An 18,290-nucleotide genomic window follows, 5' to 3' on the forward strand; every position below is an offset into this window, starting at 1 on the left:
TTCCATTTGTTTCAATGCATCTATATACCTATGAATCAAACAAGCAAAAGTGAATTCAACAATGGATGCCATGGTAATATTTTCACACATCACACTTAATGCATGAGAAAATAATCCACCAAATTTAACACATGCATATATGCATACATGCTACTAGAATAAGAAGAACATGTGTTGCAATTATTCATCTAATTAAAGGGAAAAAGACTTATGTTAAAACAAAGACTCAATTTACTATATGAAAATAAGTAAATTGCTTCCATAACTTTAACATTTTATTTATTTAGACAAAACATCTATAAGAACACAAAAACAAACTAAATAACTCAAACTAATTAAAGACAAATAACTAACACATATAAATTAGGGATAATAATATGATATAAAATGTGCTCATCAATTATGCCTCGCCTCCTACTAGATCCAATCCGAACTCTGCAGACTGGGCAATTTAAAACGAAGGGCCCAGGGGAAAACATTTAATAACGTTAGAGTGAGTGGACAAAAATAAAATAATAAATAAAATATTTATGTTTCCCCAAATTAATTTCTAAGGAAAAATCGAATGCATGCCGCAAGCGATAAAACTTTTATCTCATAAAATATCAAGCCTCTCAGGCTCTATAATATATGTATGTATTTACACTCGTCCGTACTGTCAGGAGTCACCCCGAATTTCACCCTGAAACCCGAAGTAAATCCTGCAAGGACCACCTCCAAGGAAAATTTACCGAAAATTCGGTATAATCTCCCTTGAAAATGGACAACCCTTCCTAGGAAAAACCTGCATACACTTCTGATAAACCAAATCCAACCTTAAACTCCTGGAGCCTTCATGCTCCCCCAAGTCACAACATCTCCCAATTATTTAAACTAAATAAAATCCCACAACAAACAATTCATTAGTTCAGAGCAACTCTATTAGGGGAGAAATGGACTAGAGTTATAAATATGAGCGGAAGCTATACTATTGACTATGCCTCTTCTCCATGTACGCCCGACCCCAATTTGGCTAACCTGCACACTGGGTATTTTAAGACGAAAGGCCCAGGGGAAAACATTTGAAACACGTTAGAGTGAGTGGACACAAATGAATTTATTATAAATATTTATGCATTCCCATTTTAATTTCATAGAAAATATACTGCATGCGGCAGCTTAAAAGCGCTCAACTCATAAACTGGCAAAAACACAACTAGCTCCGACTAGTCTCTAAGACTTAATAAAATACAGCCTCTCAGGCTAAAATACAAATATATATGTATGTATTTACACTCGTCCATACTCCTTGTATGAATTCTTATGAAAATATAAGGAAAATAGAAGTTCATACAAGGCTACTACGCTTGCGTCCAACGCTCACGTCACGCCTTAATGCGGTGCTACACTACGCCATTAAGGTGGACAGACGGGTGTATAAATATGTGCCCATACCCCCTATATGAATTAGATACTCATATAGGGCTACTACGCTCGCGTCCAACGCTCACGTCACACCATAATGCGGCTATATGCTACGCCATTAAGGTGGACAGACACATATGGCTAGCTAGCATTTATATACATACTCTCCTCATAACTATCCATATACACATTTACTGAAAATCTCATTTTCTGTAACTCTCCAAAATAATGAAAATTGCCAATTACAAAAGAGGCTATAAAAGTATGGCTCTACCGAAAGATCCCATCTTCAGTACTTTTCAAATAGCGAAGTTAACAAACAAAATATGAATAATTCCGAAAATACTTTGCAGAAATCAATCGTAAAAGGAAATTATTCCACTAATTAAGAATCAATAATATAAAAATCAACTATCATTAAATATGAGGCTATCACATGCATTTAATTTAAAAACAAACGTCCACTCACAGTGATTTGATTATTTAATTGCCAAGCGGAGGCTTCCTAAGTCAAATGCCCGTCAACTTCCTACGGCGAGCCTTTACGTCCATAGGCACATACTTGAGTCCTTTAATTAAAAAATTAACCCAAACCGTAAGTTAATAATCTCAACTACTTCCCGATTATCAACTATCTTTAGCCTTAGCCAATAGTCTAATCCAAGACTTAAGACTAGTCCCTAAATAAAATTACATTGCATAAGTGAATAACAAATCCCTTAATTCCCATTCTTTAACATCTCAATACTAATACAAGATACTCCAAATTGAAAAACACTAAACACTTTAGAGTAACAATAGAAGCCAAGGGATTCACCTTATTATTAATTGCGAAAGGGCTGCAACCAGATTACTCTCTACACCCAAGAATTTATCTTTACACTCACAAACCACCTTTGCTACAATTACACTTCCTTGGCTCGTCCCAACATTCCTTTCTGCCTTCCTCAATTCATAACCATTATCAGCAACAATTCAAACTATGAATCAATTACTAATACCCAAAACTAACACAGCAGCATACCCCTAATTCTTGCTTTCGAAATTCCGCACCCAAATTTATTTTACCAATAATCTCTACTCCATGATCAAGTTCTTCTTCTGCTCCCGTTCCTATCACTGAAACAACCAGTTGCCAACTCAATCCCACATTCAAGCTAGCATCAATCCAACTGAACTTAACAACAAAAGAGCAGCTTACCTTCAACCGAGAAACCAAGCCCCTCTAGCCGGCAGTAGCTTCCTTGCCGGATTTTGGGATTGGGTTTCCTCCAACACAACGACAACAGCCCTCCTAGCCTCCCTTCGTGTTCATTTTAGTCTCCAAGAGAAAGAGGAGACGCCGGGAAGAGGAGGGAGACGCCAGAAACCTTCGCCAGAGACCCTCGCTATCGTCGTCGCTGCCGGAGCACGCCAGAAATCAATGAACACAGTCGAGAACCTTGAATCCGATCTCTTCAGGTCTAGCTCTAACAATGGATTTAAGGATTGGGTTTGTAGAAAATGAAGCGAGAAAGAAATCGATGGTGGTTAGGTGGTGCACAGAGACCGGACGGCGTTGCTCCATAGCGAAGTCGCCGGAGAAGACGAGCAAGGAGAGGAGAGAGGCAAACTCGGGTCAACACCCGAGTTCGGGCTTAGCCAAGGTCAACCTAACTCTTCATTTTTATACTTAAACCACTGACCCAGATCAAAACCCTAGCTGATCCAACGGCCCCGCTTAAAAGTTATTCAATTTCATCGTTGGGAGCTAGCATGTATTTTTTCGACCAAAAAAAAAAAAATTATTCAAATTTCAGAAATCTTCGATAAATTGTAGAAAAAACCTCGAAGCTCCGAAAAATAAACCGAAGACACCAGTGACTCGTGTCGACGCTTACTACGATATCGGGACCTTAAAAGAAGAACTTAACATTTTGAGTAAAATTAAAAAAAAATAAGCTCAAGCGTTAACTTAATAGATGACTAAGCACGGTTAAATTCATCAGTAACTTGTAGAATACCCAGTAAATAGGTAAAAATTAGGTCCGGGGTGTTACACATACTCCCTATATAAATTCATGGGTCTATATAGGGCTACTACGCTCGCGTCCAACGCTCACGTCACGCCTTAATGCGGTGCTACACTACGGCATTAAGGTGGACAGACGGGTGTATAAATATGTGTCCATACCCCCTATGTGAATTAAACACTCATATAGGGCTACTACGCTCACGTCCAAAGCTCACGTCACACCATAATGCGGCTATATGCTACGCCATTAAGGTGGACAGACACATATGGCTAGCTAGCATTTTATATACATACTCTCTCATAAATACATATTTATATCCATTGACAATCCCATTTTCGGTAACTCTCCAAGAGAAATAAAATTCGTCAAATTAAAATGACGTCAAAATATTCCGTAACAATTATTGTTCAACCATGAACTCTAGCATGCATTTTATTTAAAACAAAAGTCCACTCACAAATTAGGCCTAAGCCTGATGTCGATCTGGGGCCTCGTCTGCTCGAGCCTCCTCACGTCCTGTTCCAAATATAATATTAATTTCCCAACTAACAATCCAAAGTTTAATCAAAATAGGCAAAATTACCCAAGAGCTATAAATACGCTCATCATTGCCTAACTTCGATATTCTTAAATCGAAACGATGCGAACTTAAATATCATACTCGACAGTCGTAAATACAACCTCCCCAAAAATACGACTTAAATCCTACGGCCGGATTCTACATTAATTAACCGCCAAAAATACCAAACTTCGGAAATTCACTAACCTATCCAAATCTCATCCAAAAATTCCATAAATCACATCAATATGATCCCCTTAATATTCCACATTTAAAACCCTAAAAATCTCCCAAACCGCGGCGGCGCCGGCGGCGGCTCCGCGGGCAGCGGCGGCCGGAGGCCGATTCCGACGACCTCCGATTTCTATGAAATTTTGACAGAATAAGCCTCTCATCATGCTCTACAACTTTCCTAACTAGCACAAACACCAATTCCAAACCTAACTAGGGTAATCGACTAAAAACATCAAAAACGTCATAAAACTTCCACCTCAAATTTCTCCTTACCTAGCTCAAGAGGGAGTGAGTCCTTTTAGGGCAAGGCTGCTGGGTTGGAGGGTTACAAAACCGAACCAAGCTTGCCCGGATTGGTGGCCGGAGGAGGGAGTTCCGGCGACGGGAAACTTAACACAGTCGGACCTCTCGGGCCCGATATCTTCCTCACGGCGGCGCTAGGGAAGCTGTCACCGGCCTAGAATGGAAGCTGGGTCGGAGGCAGTCAGTTTGGGACCGGAGCGGCGGCAGATGGTGGCCGGATGGCAGCAGGAGGACGGCCGGAAAACCGGGCAGCGGGAGGAAGAATTCGAGGAGAGAGAGAGAGAGAACCGGGAAGAAAAAAGAGAAGAGAGAAAATGGGTTTGGGCCTCACACCCCAAACTGGTCCAAGCTTATAACAACCCAATTCCAAAATAAAACACCCCGAAAAAATAATACCCGAATAAAAATTACCTTTTACTAGCTAAAATTTACTATTTTTACCGTCGTCATATTTTCTCCCACGAATAATTCCCCGAAATTAATCGTCCCTCAAAACACCTCTAGGGACCGATTAAACTATTACCTCAATGACGGAGACGGTAAAATTCTTATTATAATCAAGCTAGTAAATAAGGTAAAAATATAAGGGTCGGGATGTGACACATGTTAAATATATTTTCATGTACATGCAAAACACACATACTTGCAAACCATATGACACATGCTACAAATCATTGCAAGCCATATATACCTGTTACATATCTATGGCCCTATTCTCTCGATCAAGAGCCTTGATCATGGCATGACACCCCACTAACCAGGAGCCATGCAACTTACGCCAACAAAACATCTTGGACCCATTCAGGGTACCATTTATATTTACCTATAGAGGATTACGAGTCCCAGCTACCTCGGGCTCAAAATTATCTTCTCCCCGACATCCATCGCCACACCAGCACTCAAACGTGCAATCTCAGGTTATACACACAGCAGGTGTAAACAACCTGCACGTTTGAGGTTATACACACAACAGGTGTAAACAACCAACACTCAAACGTGCAATCGCAGGCTACACACACCACGAGTGTACATAGCCAGCACTCAAACGTGCAATCTCAGGCTACACACGCCACGAGTGTACACAGCCAATATACAAACATGCAATCTCATGCTATACACGCCACAAGCGTATACACACAACTTCACATCGAGGAAAAGTACCTCATCATGATCTTTCATGGCACCGCCCTTGCCATGAAAATTTCTCATGGCACCACGCCATCAGATCTATATAGTACCACCATAACATTCCAACATCCTCCAGTACAGTCATGACATGTTCTCAAAGTTACACGTTAGTCACTCCTTGTAGCGACTCTCTACGATTTCTCTCTAGGACGAACGACTCTACTCTCCATGGTCTTCCCATGGTCTCCTTATGGTTTCTCTTTGGTTCTTTTTGCTTTGTTTTCTTTTCTTTTATTTTTTCTCTATATATAGCATGATCTCTATGATCTCTCCACCGCTATTGCCTATGGTTACATGTCGGTTACACACATATGGATAGTCACCATGGCCGCTTCCCATGGTTCTCCTATCCTCATGACTTTGTGCTCTCTTGGTTACGTTAGGGTCTTTGATTACTCCGCCATCATCCTCCATGGTGACAATTTACGGTTACGCCACGCGATTACGCCACACGATCATGCCTCATAGCCTAATGGCTAAACCTACTAGCTATACCTAATGGCTAAACCTCATAGCCACGCCTCTTGTTACACTATTTATGATCAGCCCCTTCATGATTGCTCTCCAGAATATCTCTCCACAATCGCTTCTCAAAAGTGTGAGGTTCCAACACCTCGTACCTCCTAGTGCACAAGGTTGCAACACCTATCAGCATAATATCACCATAGATAAACCAACTGTGGCGAGTACGCTCCCCGGCACATGGAATCACTTAGCCAACCATGCCAACACACTCCTTGACCACACGACATCTCATTTATCAGCCACCCGGTATGAGTCTATAAACACTTCCTGACACGTGACACCTACAAGTCACCAGTGTTTCAGGTACTTTTCGACACATGACATCATCCTCAACTCTCGAACACGCCATTTGAAATCCCCCATGACAAATTAGTGGTCGTTTTGATGACCGGCCACCATAATCTCTCCCGGCACTAGGGGACTTGGGCAACAACCTTATATGCCAACGTTTACCACGACTCAGCGATATTCTCCCTGCCTCATCAGGCACCCTTACCATGCCTCATGGCGTGCTCTCGGTACACTTTAGCAACACACGCCTTGCCCCATTGACATCTTAGCTACGCTTCCTAGCATGCTCTCGGCATTTTTGCCATGCTTCCTAGCATTCTCTCGCTATGCCATAGTGATAATCACCCCTTCCTCGACAGCTCTTTACATGCCCTATCGGCACCATCATTATGCCCTAGTGGCACCTCTCGCCATGCCTCAACGACACTTCCTCCTTGCCTCAACGGCACCCTGGCCATGCCCCAGCGGCACTCATCGCCACACCTCGATGGCACACTTGACTCAATGACGAAATGGGGAACTACGTTTGGTTTGATCCCATAAATAGGTACGAAGGCATTCTAGCACTCACCTAGAGGCAACCACAAAATATGTCACCACAATCTCCCCTTGGAACACGTACATGCTGGAATAGCTCAGCTGGCTAGAGCATATAGCTGATACAAATCAAAGGCTACTAAACGCCTAAGGCATGCAAACATGCCATTACCCGCTACTCACGCGAGATGCTCACCAGAGTTCCCACACCTGGCACCGAGCGGTACCTCAACTTCGACCCCTGATCGTCCTGCAATCTCCAGACACTACACGGGAGCAACGGTCCTGGTGTCTCACATTCATGTGTCTATCTCCGAGCAAGATATCATGACATCACGATCTCTCATAACGTGACAGAGCTATAGCAGCACACGACACCCCACTTAGAGGGAGCCGGTCCATCCCCTCCCTTACATGGGGATTTGGGGGACTGGGGACTGGTTATATCGCCACTAGTAAGGCTCGTACTCCTGATACTCTATCAGATAAAGTCCCCACTCAAGAGAGTCTCTTGACCGCGGACTTGGGGACTTGTTAATATATCATATTTGAGGGATAAAACATCGGTCCTACTCGCCTAAGAAGACACATATTACCACATAAAACGTGCTTGGGCCTTAACTAGGCCCAACTAGGCCCAAGAAACCTACACTTTCCCTTGAGGGCATAATAGTAATACACTCCAATAAGAGCAAAATGGTACTTTCAGGGTGCATTCAGCCTATCTTTATAAATACATGTTTCCACCCCTCATTTGGGTAAGCCTCCATTTCCACTCTATTCACACCTTATCTCTATTCTCATATGGCTGACTTAGGCATCGGAGGGTCGAAGGCTGGCTAACCCGGTCTTCCCTCTTACGCCATTTGCTCATGATTGACAGGTTATGGGTCTTGAAGATGGTGTCTTCCTGTATTCCGTGTGATTCTTCCCCCTCAGAAATCACGCCGAAACACTTAATATACAAGAGGATATCTGTTGTGTGTAAGTGGCATGAAAATGAAAGAGACATATTGTACTGCAAGTTTACTGACCCCCATTATAAGTTTACTGACCCCCAGTATGCGTTTACTGACCCCCAGTCGAAGTTTACTGACCCCCAGGAAAAATACGTTATGATACTTAATATACAAGAGGATATCTGTTATGTGTAAGTGGCATGAAAATGAAAGAGACATATTGTACTGCAAGTTTACTGACCCCCAGAATAGGTTTACTGACCCCCAGTAGAAGTTTACTGACCCCCAGTAGAAGTTTACTGAGGGGCAGTAAATTAATACACTTACATGTTTGGCTTCTAACTTTGATTTGAGCGCTGCCGACGATGCGGTTGCAGTCTCGGGTGCAGTTACAGACGCCGATTGAGATCCCGTTGAACAACTGTCAACTGTAGGGCGCCGCACGATCAAGGGGGGAGCCCCTGGTGGTACTGTCTTAGCCGGCATGGGGCTAGGATGGCTGCTACTGCTAGCTGAGCTGACGCTCTGCCGTATTGACTCCATCAAAGCATTGGCCTTAGTGGCTCGGCCCTTCCTCTTCCCTATGATCACCATATCTTGCACATGAATACCACACAATTGTTAGTAAATGAGTGAGAAATAGATATAGATTATGAAAAATAGTCCATAGAAAAAGATTACCATATCTTGCACATGAATAACACACAATTGTTAGTAAATGAGTGAGAAATAGATAAAGATTATGAAAAATAGTCCATAGAAAAGCATACAGGTTGATCAAACCACTTGTATTTCTTCACTTTTTTTATTTTTTTTTAGACTTGATGCATTAGTGATACAGAAAACACTAACAAAAGCTGTGAGCCACTTAAGCAGAAGATACAATGTTATATTGGGAATTTTTTTTTTGGATAATTAAATAATAATAATAATAATAATAATAATAAAACACGATCAACGAATTCGTTTACGATTCAGAAGTAACAAGCAAGATCAACCTGAGAAGAGAGAGAATACAGACCTGCAAAAGGAGCGGCGGTGAGAAGGTGAGAGCAGAGAGATCGGAGTGGCAGGTGGATGCGGTGGCGATGAGTGGAGGAGGTGGGTGGATGCGCGCACTTTAATCGGTTGCCTATGTGTGGATGGGGTCTGGTGGCGCAATTCTGGTGGGATTTGGGAATTGTGGGTGTGAATTTAATTAGGGATTGTGGATTGCGCGAGGGAGTTAGTATAGGTTTTAAATTAGGTTTCGTCGCCTAAGACATTTATTCGTGTCCTAAGTAATACGAAATTTCGGGGAAAAAAAAGGCGCAAAATTCACCCGCCTAATATTTTGGCCTCCTAGACGACGGAAAATATATTTTCCGTCACATTGGTTTACCAAGCCGACGACTTATACAATTTCTGTCGCCTAAGTAACATAAATTTTTTAAAAAGTGACTAATATTTTGGGTATCCTAAGCGACAGAAAGTCCACTTTCCGTCGCCTTAGGAATACTAGGCGACGAATTATTCAAATTCCGTCGACTAAGTATATTATTAAAAATTTTCACAATTTTATTATATTTGCATATGAGCATTTTCGTGTAACTTTTCAAACTAAACCCAATTATAACTCCGTGTAAGTATTCGTACTTAAAAAAGCATACATATATATGCGCGCATTTTAAAAATTACAATGGAAATTTGCATGAATATTATATAATTAATGGTTTGACGTACGTACGTACGTATGTGGCTAATTATAAATATAAAAATACATATGATAATCAGAGTCGTCCGAATAATCGTAATATATATTAATCGTACAATAATCGTAATATATATATATACACTCATCGTACCCATGATAATCTGAGTCGTCTAAATCATCATCCTCCTTAGTTTGGTCAGAATACTCATCACCCTCTATGTATTAGTCATCTATGAAGCCGTCGTCATCATGATTGGGGATGCGAGGTTGTAGCGAGTTCAGTTCAGATGGTGTAACTGGAAGGTAACCTATGATAGTCAGAACATGTTAGTTGTTGACACGAATATCCTCAGTATCAGGGACTACATGTGGAGAATCCTCTTGATATGGTTCATTCGGTTGATCAGTTGTTATTGGTTCACTAGGCCCATTCTCATCATCCCTTCCCAGTGTAGCTGCACTCCAAATATTCCTATGTGACATCACCTGCACCACTTTCCAACCCTCACCCATAGCCGAATCATCAAGATAAAACACTTGTTTCGCCATGCTGGCAAGAATAAACCGCTCATTCTCATACTATACACTGTTTGAGTCCACTGATAACAAGCCACGATCTAGAATTGTACTCCTCCGTCTAGTTGGGTCAGTATTGAACCATTTGCACTTGAACAACACGACTAGCATACGATTGCTGTAGATTAGTTCGATGTCACTGACAAGAACCCCGTAGTAGTTGAAACCTAGACGCTCAACCATGATTCCATTGTTTTGGGTGACATGGCCTTCATCTCGTTCTGACGTCACAAACTTGACACCGTTCACAAAACACCCAGCACGAACTCTGTGGCTTTGGGGTCCTCCAGCCAACAAGTGCAACTCCGGGTCGTAAGAAGTAGGAAATTGCTGTTGAATGTGCATCATCTGTAACAATTTTAATAGCAACGTTGTTATATTATGTAACATAAAAAAACAACATATCTTTAATTTATGTAACATCATATATACATATCGATAGAAAGGTACCCAAATAGGGAAGTAATCAGGAAAATGTCTCTTGTGTATGACTTCGTTACCATACTGCCTTTCCAAATGGGACTTGAAGTATCGCTCGGCTTCTTTGTAATGTTGAAGGACACACCAATGAGCCTCTTTGATCTCATCATTACTCAATCTTCAGAATTACTTAACCTGCCGTACGGTTCAACATCGTTGGAAACAACTGATAGATTGATTTGCCGGCTACTACCCGCTCCAGATGATTCCCCAACTGTGTCTTCATCATTGAGATATGTGTTGCAGTAAGTTACGCATTCAGCCTGAATATATGCCGCCGTGATCGACCCTTCAGGGAAACGTACGTTTGTTTTTGTTCTTCTTCTTGAAATCCCCCAGTTGTCTGCAAAACAAATATATATGCAATTCTTATAATAAATATTTAAAATACCATTTATCTTAATTTGAAAGGATGATTAATTAGAATAAATATGAGTGCATACCTCTCATTTGGATAGCACCAGGTATACTGTATCGGACCAATAAGCAACACTTGTTCGAGAAGGTGGATCATGAGGTGAATCATGATGTCAAAGAAAGTGGGGGGAAAGATCCTCTCTAGCTTACACATGATGTACACAATGTCTTCTTGCAATGACCGAACATCAGACTTTTTAAGCTCTTTAGCGCATATCCTCTAAAAGAACTTTGACAAAGCCACTAACGTGTCAACCACATCACTCTGCAAATACGATCTAATGACCACGAGAAGAAGACGTTGCAGCAAAACATGACAGTCATGAGTCTTCAACCCACTAATCTTATTTTTCCCCATCTTAACACATCGAGCAATATTCCCTGTATACCCGTGAGGATACCTAATGTTTCCAAACCACTGAAACACTTTCGCCTTCTTTTGAGGATGGACTGTGTAGCCTACTTTCGGCATTATGGCTTTTTTTGCTCTCTATTAGCCATAGCTAGGGGTGTATACCCATCATCTTAAGATCAACACGGGCTTTGGGGGTGTCTTTGTTCTTATGTTTGAGATTCAGAATTGTTCCAAGAACGCTGTCACAAACATTCTTCTCTATGTGCATGACATCTAAGTTGTGTCTGATTTTCAAGGTCGACCAGTAAGGCAATTCAAAGAATACACTTTTGTGCGTCCAATACTTAAACTCATCAAGCGTGGGAGGATTCAAGTCAGTTACTTCTTTACTCGTACTCAAATATCCGAACCAGTACTGGTTAAGCCTTTCCAAAATCCACTCACCAGACCTCCCTGGGGGTTTCAGATTATGCTCCTCAGTCCCATCAAATGCATCAGTATCCCACCGCCACTCGTGATCCTCGGGAAGATGTCTACGAGATCCCAAGAAACAAATTTTGTCGGCGTGCCAACTAAATTTGACATCATCTATGCATACCGGGCAAGCCTTGTACCCCTTAGTTTGTTGGCCAGACAACATCCCGTAAGCTGGAAAATCACTGATGGTTCAAATAACAGCTGCTTTCATCATGAATGAAGTTTGACCATGCCTGTCAAAAGTAGGGAGTCCATTTTCCCATAACTCCTGCAACTCGTCAATTAATGGTCTCATGTACACATCCAAACACTTTCTTGGAGAACACAGCCCTGGAACCATAAGCGTAAGGAAATTGTACTCTTTCCTCATACACATGTTGGGAGGTAGATTGTACTGAAATACTATCACAGGCCAAATGCTGTAAGACAAATTCATGTTTCCAGTAGGATTGAATCCGTCTGTTGCAAGTCCGAGTCTGACATTTCGACACTCTCCAGCAAATTCGGGAAAAGAACGGTCAAAGTGCTTCCAAGCCTCCCCGTCTACGGGGTGTGTGAGATTATCTGGATCTATCCTCTCGTCTCCCTGGTGCCTTGCCTGGTGTCATCTCATATGTTTGGCCGTATGTGAAGACATGTACAAACGTTGCAGATGAGGACCCAATGGGAAGTAACGAATAACCTTCCTAGGAATGTTCTTTTTTTGCTTAGATGAAGTGGAAGCTTCATACCTTGGCTCGTAGCAGTGTGGGCACTCAACTTCATCCTTGTTGTCTTTGTAATACAAGATGCAGTTATTGACGCAAGCGTCTATCTTTTGGTGATCAAGACCGAGGCCCCAGCAACATCCTTTTTACTTGGTCGAAATTTTCCGGACAACTGTTACCTTTGGAAGCACTTTCTTCATAAGTGCAATATCCTCATCAAAACATGTCTTAGTCTTTCACCGCTTGTTTTTTATCTGCATGTGTTCCATGACGGTACCCAACACAGTATGCTCACTGCCAGGATACAATGGGGTTTGTACTTCCCGTACAAGCCTGTTGTACTTATCATAATCACTGCTGTAGTCAACGTGAGAGACATTAGAGAACGTGTCAGGGGCGTTGTCATAAATAACATTTTGCTGATATCCTAAGGCGGCGAACGGGAAGACATTGTTTAAGAGGTTCATCACAGCAGGGTCCCCGTAACTAGCATTGGAAGATCCTGCCTGCTTATTATGTTGTGCTTGAATTTCTACAAGTGTAGGCATTTGAACTTGATTTTCGTCGTGCCATGTCCATGTGGTATAACTAGGACAAATACCGTTTAGTGCCAAGTGAGAATACATGTCTTCATATGTTACTGATGTTCGATTGAGACATTTGTTGCACGGACATATGTGAATAACTTTGTCTGGAGGACTATGTAGACGCACGAACTCAAGAAAATACAAAAATAGCCTCCCTAATTGCATCCAGCTCTTGTCCATGTTGTACACTATAATAACAGGAAACAAAATAATATAATACAAAAATACGTGAATAAAATAAAGACAAGGGAAATATATATATATATATATACACACACACACTTTATTGGGAAAATAAACATTTAACTAAAAACAAGTAATTTTAAAGCCCATTTCAATGAAAAAACTGTTGAGTAACCCATATTAATGTTTTAACGCCTCTAACAATTAATATTATACCCTTATTGCATTAATTAATTACATGTTCTCTCTCATGTTCAAAAAAAAAAATTACCACGTTCTTCCAGACTCCCACTCTCCACGATCAACCAAACTCTCACCTCTCCCACTCTCTCTATCTCTCTCTAACACTCGATAACGATCTCTGGTTTAGGGTTCTTCATGATCTCCGTGATTCCATCGATCAGGCCACGTCGCTCTCTCGTTAAATATCTGTCGACTCTGTCGCTCTCCGCATGCAGATAAATCCCAGTTGAGCAGGAAATCGCTCTCTGCCCTAATCTCAGTCGATCGAAGTTGATCTGTGGTTCAATCTCGGCATCGCCGTCACGTTCAATCGCTCACGCTCGGCGTCACTCTCTGGTTGAATATCGGTGTTGTAGTTGGTAGCTGATAAACTACATTCCCTGCTCATAGACCAGTCATGAAACTTGTAGACTGACATCCAGGCTACCTCGCCATGGTGAAATATCATCCGTGCCACATCGAGAATGTGCTCTCCCAAGCTCCACAAGAAGGCACAATGATAAGATATATGTGTAGTAGTTAGTCCCACATATCGATAATATGTAAAATGAGCGAACCTTCCTTAGCTATAAAAGGAAGGCTTCCCCATATGTAGAAAGCTCCCTGGCTAGCTAGCTGATCTGATGAGGGCTGATTGAATCTCTCTCTCCCGATCCCAAAGGCCTATTGGCTATGATAGTTGATTGTAAAGTGGACGTAGCCATGCCCTCCGATGGCATGGTGAACCACTATACGTCCTTGTCTCTTGCCCATGATGTTTATTGTTTATATTCGTGTTCCACCGGGATTCTACATTCCCCGAGATTATGCAGAAACATTTGGCGCCGTCTGTGGGAATCATTACGAAAAGTCACGTTGCTCTGCCTCTGGGAGGCAGTTTATTCAAGTCCATTAGAGAAATAGGTCCATCGGGAGGTGCTCAAGCCCAGCAAAGGGCTAGCTAGTCAGTGGGTTGGCATACTCCTCGGTGGGCCCAAGACTGTCACCGGGATTAGCAAGTTGTTCAACCAAGTCCAAACTGCCACTCGGGCCCAGCCATCTTGGAGAGCTCAGGCCCAAGTCACCGAGAGATTGGATGACCCGCCCGTGAGCCCTTCATCGCTGGGTCTTCTCCAAGAAGAAAAAAAAAAAAAAAAAGCCATGGCTCATCGGGATTCGATGACTCAATCCGGTAGCATTCGAGACCAGCCCAGGGTGGGACGTCGCCCGGAAAGATGGGACCTGCCTTGCATTTAGTCTCCGGGATGATCAGTCTCCGGGAAGCGGATTCCAAGTTCAGGCCAAGCAACTTCATGTTTCTGCTTGGTCGGGTCATGAGGAGGGAGATCCTTTGCGAGTTGGGATCAGACTTGATCAAACCGGTGGTTATCTCCGGGAAGCTCCATCAAGCATCTATATCTTGAATCAACTCCCGGCTCAAAATGGGTTAATGGTTCAGCTAGTGTCATCCATCTGGCAGCTACAGAAGAAACTGTGTTCGGTTGGGTGCCCACTGAAAGATTGCTATGGACACCCATCCGGCAGCAGCACCACCTCTCCGGGTCCCGATCATCTTCTTATCCCGGTGGCTCCAGCCCAAGGTGAGATGGCCCGCTACCCGAGGATTCATCGTCCGAGACCCGTGGGTCCCTCTCCCGGTGGCAGCCTCCGGTTTAAATCACCGGGATCATCTCCACCCATCCCGGGGCCTTGTCCACTCCGGGTTCCCGATTGGCAGCGTCCGGGTCTTACCAGTCAGTGGTAGTCAGCTGTACCTCTCCCGGGATCATCTCCGCTCGGGACCGACCTCATGAGCTCTCCCGGAGTGCAAACGGGTTCACCGGGAACCTGCTTTATCTCGGTCGAGTTCGGTGCCAGGTCCGGTATCGAAGTAAGCAACCGGCAGTTTCTTCGCCTCCGGGATAGGAGTCCATGCTCAGGCTAAGCAAGTTCATGTTCCCGGTTGGTCGGATTCATCAAGAGAGGGAGTTAATGTGGAAGTTGGGATCAGACCTGACCATCAACCGAGGGACTGCAATCGGCCTCGATCGGCTTGGAATGGGTCACTCGATCTGCTGGCGTCATTCAACTACAGAAGAAGCATCTGTGTTCGGTTGGGTGCCCACTGAAAAATTTCTATGGACACCCAACTCGGCAGCAGCTTCATCTCTCCGGGTTGGCTTACGTCGACGATTCCAGATTGAAAAGAAATAGTGAGTCCGGGAGCAGAGGAAGAAAAGAGTTAGTCAGTCCGGGTGAAGAACAATTGAAGAGGAGGGAGTTGGTCCGATCTTGGTGTTGGTCAGGACACCCGGATGGTGCTTTCTTTCGGGAAGGAAAGATTGTAGGCAGGAAGAAAGGGAGGGGAAGAAAGGAAGATGAGAAAAAGATAGGAAGGGGGGTCACGGGGGCTCCTGGCTCAAAAAAAAAAAAAACTATGGACACCTAGAAAGGCACCGGAGCTATTTAAATTCTTGGTCACGAGCGGGATATGCAGCAGCAGTGCGAACAGCCGATAATTACTCATCAGATCTCAGTGTCTTCAAAAAAAATAAAAAAAATAAAAAAGGGAAGAAAGAAAGAAGCAAAGGAGAGAGAAACCTATACAACATGGGTAAGGCAACATGATTCTATTCTACGGGATTCTAAGATGAAGGTGTCAACACTACTGAATCCTCCTATGTGCACCTATTCAGCAGCTATTTTCACAGATAAGTCTCTATCTCGTTGGTTTGTGAAAGTTCATAATATTGATGCCATGATTTCGTCCTACTTGCAAGTCAACCTGTATGTATATGAGTATGCATGCTGGTCAGTAGGTTTTGGCATTAGACCGAGAGGCATAAGTCATTAAAATCTTGAGTAATATCAAGCGGGATAGGCATTAGACCGAGAGGCATAAGTCATTAACATCACGAGTAATATCAAGCGGGATAGGCATTCGACCGAGAGATTGGCATTAGACCGAGAGGCATTCCACCAAGAAATTATGTAAGCTGCTAATCGATCATTTGTTTATTGTGAAGGTTCAATAATCCTCGCCTGGCCGAATAAGTTTTGAGGCCGGGAGTCGGGAGGTGCATTTTTGTCTTATCGGCGGACTTAAAGATTACGGTGTACGTCAAGACAAGCAAGACCCGTTCAACCTACCTCTTGAGTACAGACTTAGGGAGACTGGGGCCGGGTGCCCGTTAATAAATGACTAGTCTATGGGCACTTTATATATCAAGTCCCCACTCAAGACGCGTCTTGAACGAGAACTTGGGGGGACTTGTAGTCGGTAGTTGATAAACTACTTTCCCCGCCCATAGACTAGTCATGAAACTTGTAGACCGACATCCGGGCTACCTCGTCCTGGTGAAATGTCATCCGTACCACATCGGGAAGGTGCTCTCCCAAGCTCCACAAGAAGGCACAATGATAAGATATATGTGTAGTAATTAGTCCCATATCGATAATATGTAAAAGGAGGGAACCTTCCTTAGCTATAAAAGGAAGGTTTCCCATATGTAGAAAGCTCTCGAACTAGCGATCTGATGATGGATAGAGGACTGAATCTCTCTCTCTCGATTCCAAATGCCTCTTGGCCATGATAGTTGATTGTAAAGTGGACGTAGCCATGTCCTCCGATGGCATGGTGAACCACTATACATCCTTGTGTCTCTCGCCCATGATGTGTACTGTTTATATTCGTATTCCACCGTGATTCTACATAGTCTCCGGGATTATGCAGAAACATTTGGCACCGTCTGTGGGAATCATTACAAAAAGTCACGTTGCTCCACCCGAGAAGAATTCCACTCGAGAGGCATTCCACCAATACATGGAGGCAGACCAACCAGAAAGCTCATGCAGGGAGGTCAACCCAAGGCATCCAGTATGCAGGCCTAAGTCACTCGGGCCCAACCCATCACTTATACAGGCCCAAGTCACCAAGAGAATGGCATAACCCAGCCCGTCCGGGTTCCATCTCTTAAGTCTCCTCTCTTGACTTCCATGTGATAGCATCGGGACGTCGAAGAGCCAAGCCTCCCGCCCGGGTTCATGACCGGTGCCTCCATCCATCATCCAAAGAGCACTCAGCGGAACCCGGAGCTCTGCCACGTCGGCCGAGAGCTTCGCCGGTGACAGCCCAATCCACTCGCTGCTCGGTCATCTTCTTCTCCCGGAGAGCACTCAGCGGGACTCGAAGATCCACCCGGGATAAGGTGTCACCTGGTGTGGCAATGGAAAGGGCGAGGGGCTCTCTTGCAGTCACCGGGAAGGCTGATGAAGCTACCAATCGGGATCCCGACTAGGCAGCAGCTCGCCGGAGCTCATTTGAAAAAAAAAAAGAAAGAAGAAAAAAAGAAGTTTGCTCCCGGCCATCAAATTTGGCCACCCATTCAGCAGCTTCCCTATCGATGATTGTCTGGGCACCTCTCCCGGAGGCTCCAACGCCGAGTCCGATGTCTCCCGGTGACCGGACCCTTGCCAGCTAGCCTCCCGGTGGCCTCGACAGCAGCTCGGCAGCAGGTAGCCTCCTGCTGACCTCGCCTCACGCCCGGCAGCAGCTCCCGGTGGCCTCGGTAGCAGGTA

The 18,290-nt window shown here is 43.6% G+C and overlaps 1 non-coding gene across 3 annotated transcripts; it reads right to left on the reverse strand.

Annotated features, from left to right (window-relative positions):
• Window positions 1-3,022, reverse strand: LOC101291865. Of its 3 annotated transcripts, none has more exons than XR_183784.1 (4): window positions 2,606-3,022; window positions 2,429-2,523; window positions 2,222-2,342; window positions 1-28 (listed from the first exon to the last, which is right to left on the reverse strand). It is a non-coding gene; the product is annotated as an uncharacterized LOC101291865 (transcript). The 3 variants fall into 3 exon arrangements; XR_183785.1 differs by lacking the exon at window positions 1-28 and adding an exon at window positions 1,900-1,973; XR_183783.1 differs by lacking the exons at window positions 1-28; window positions 2,222-2,342 and having other exon boundaries at window positions 2,346-2,523.
• Between the last annotated feature and the right edge of the window lie 15,268 nt (window positions 3,023-18,290).

This window comes from Fragaria vesca, linkage group LG1 (assembly GCF_000184155.1).
Source record: "Fragaria vesca subsp. vesca linkage group LG1, FraVesHawaii_1.0, whole genome shotgun sequence".
In the NCBI taxonomy this organism is placed as follows: Eukaryota; Viridiplantae; Streptophyta; class Magnoliopsida; order Rosales; family Rosaceae; genus Fragaria; species Fragaria vesca.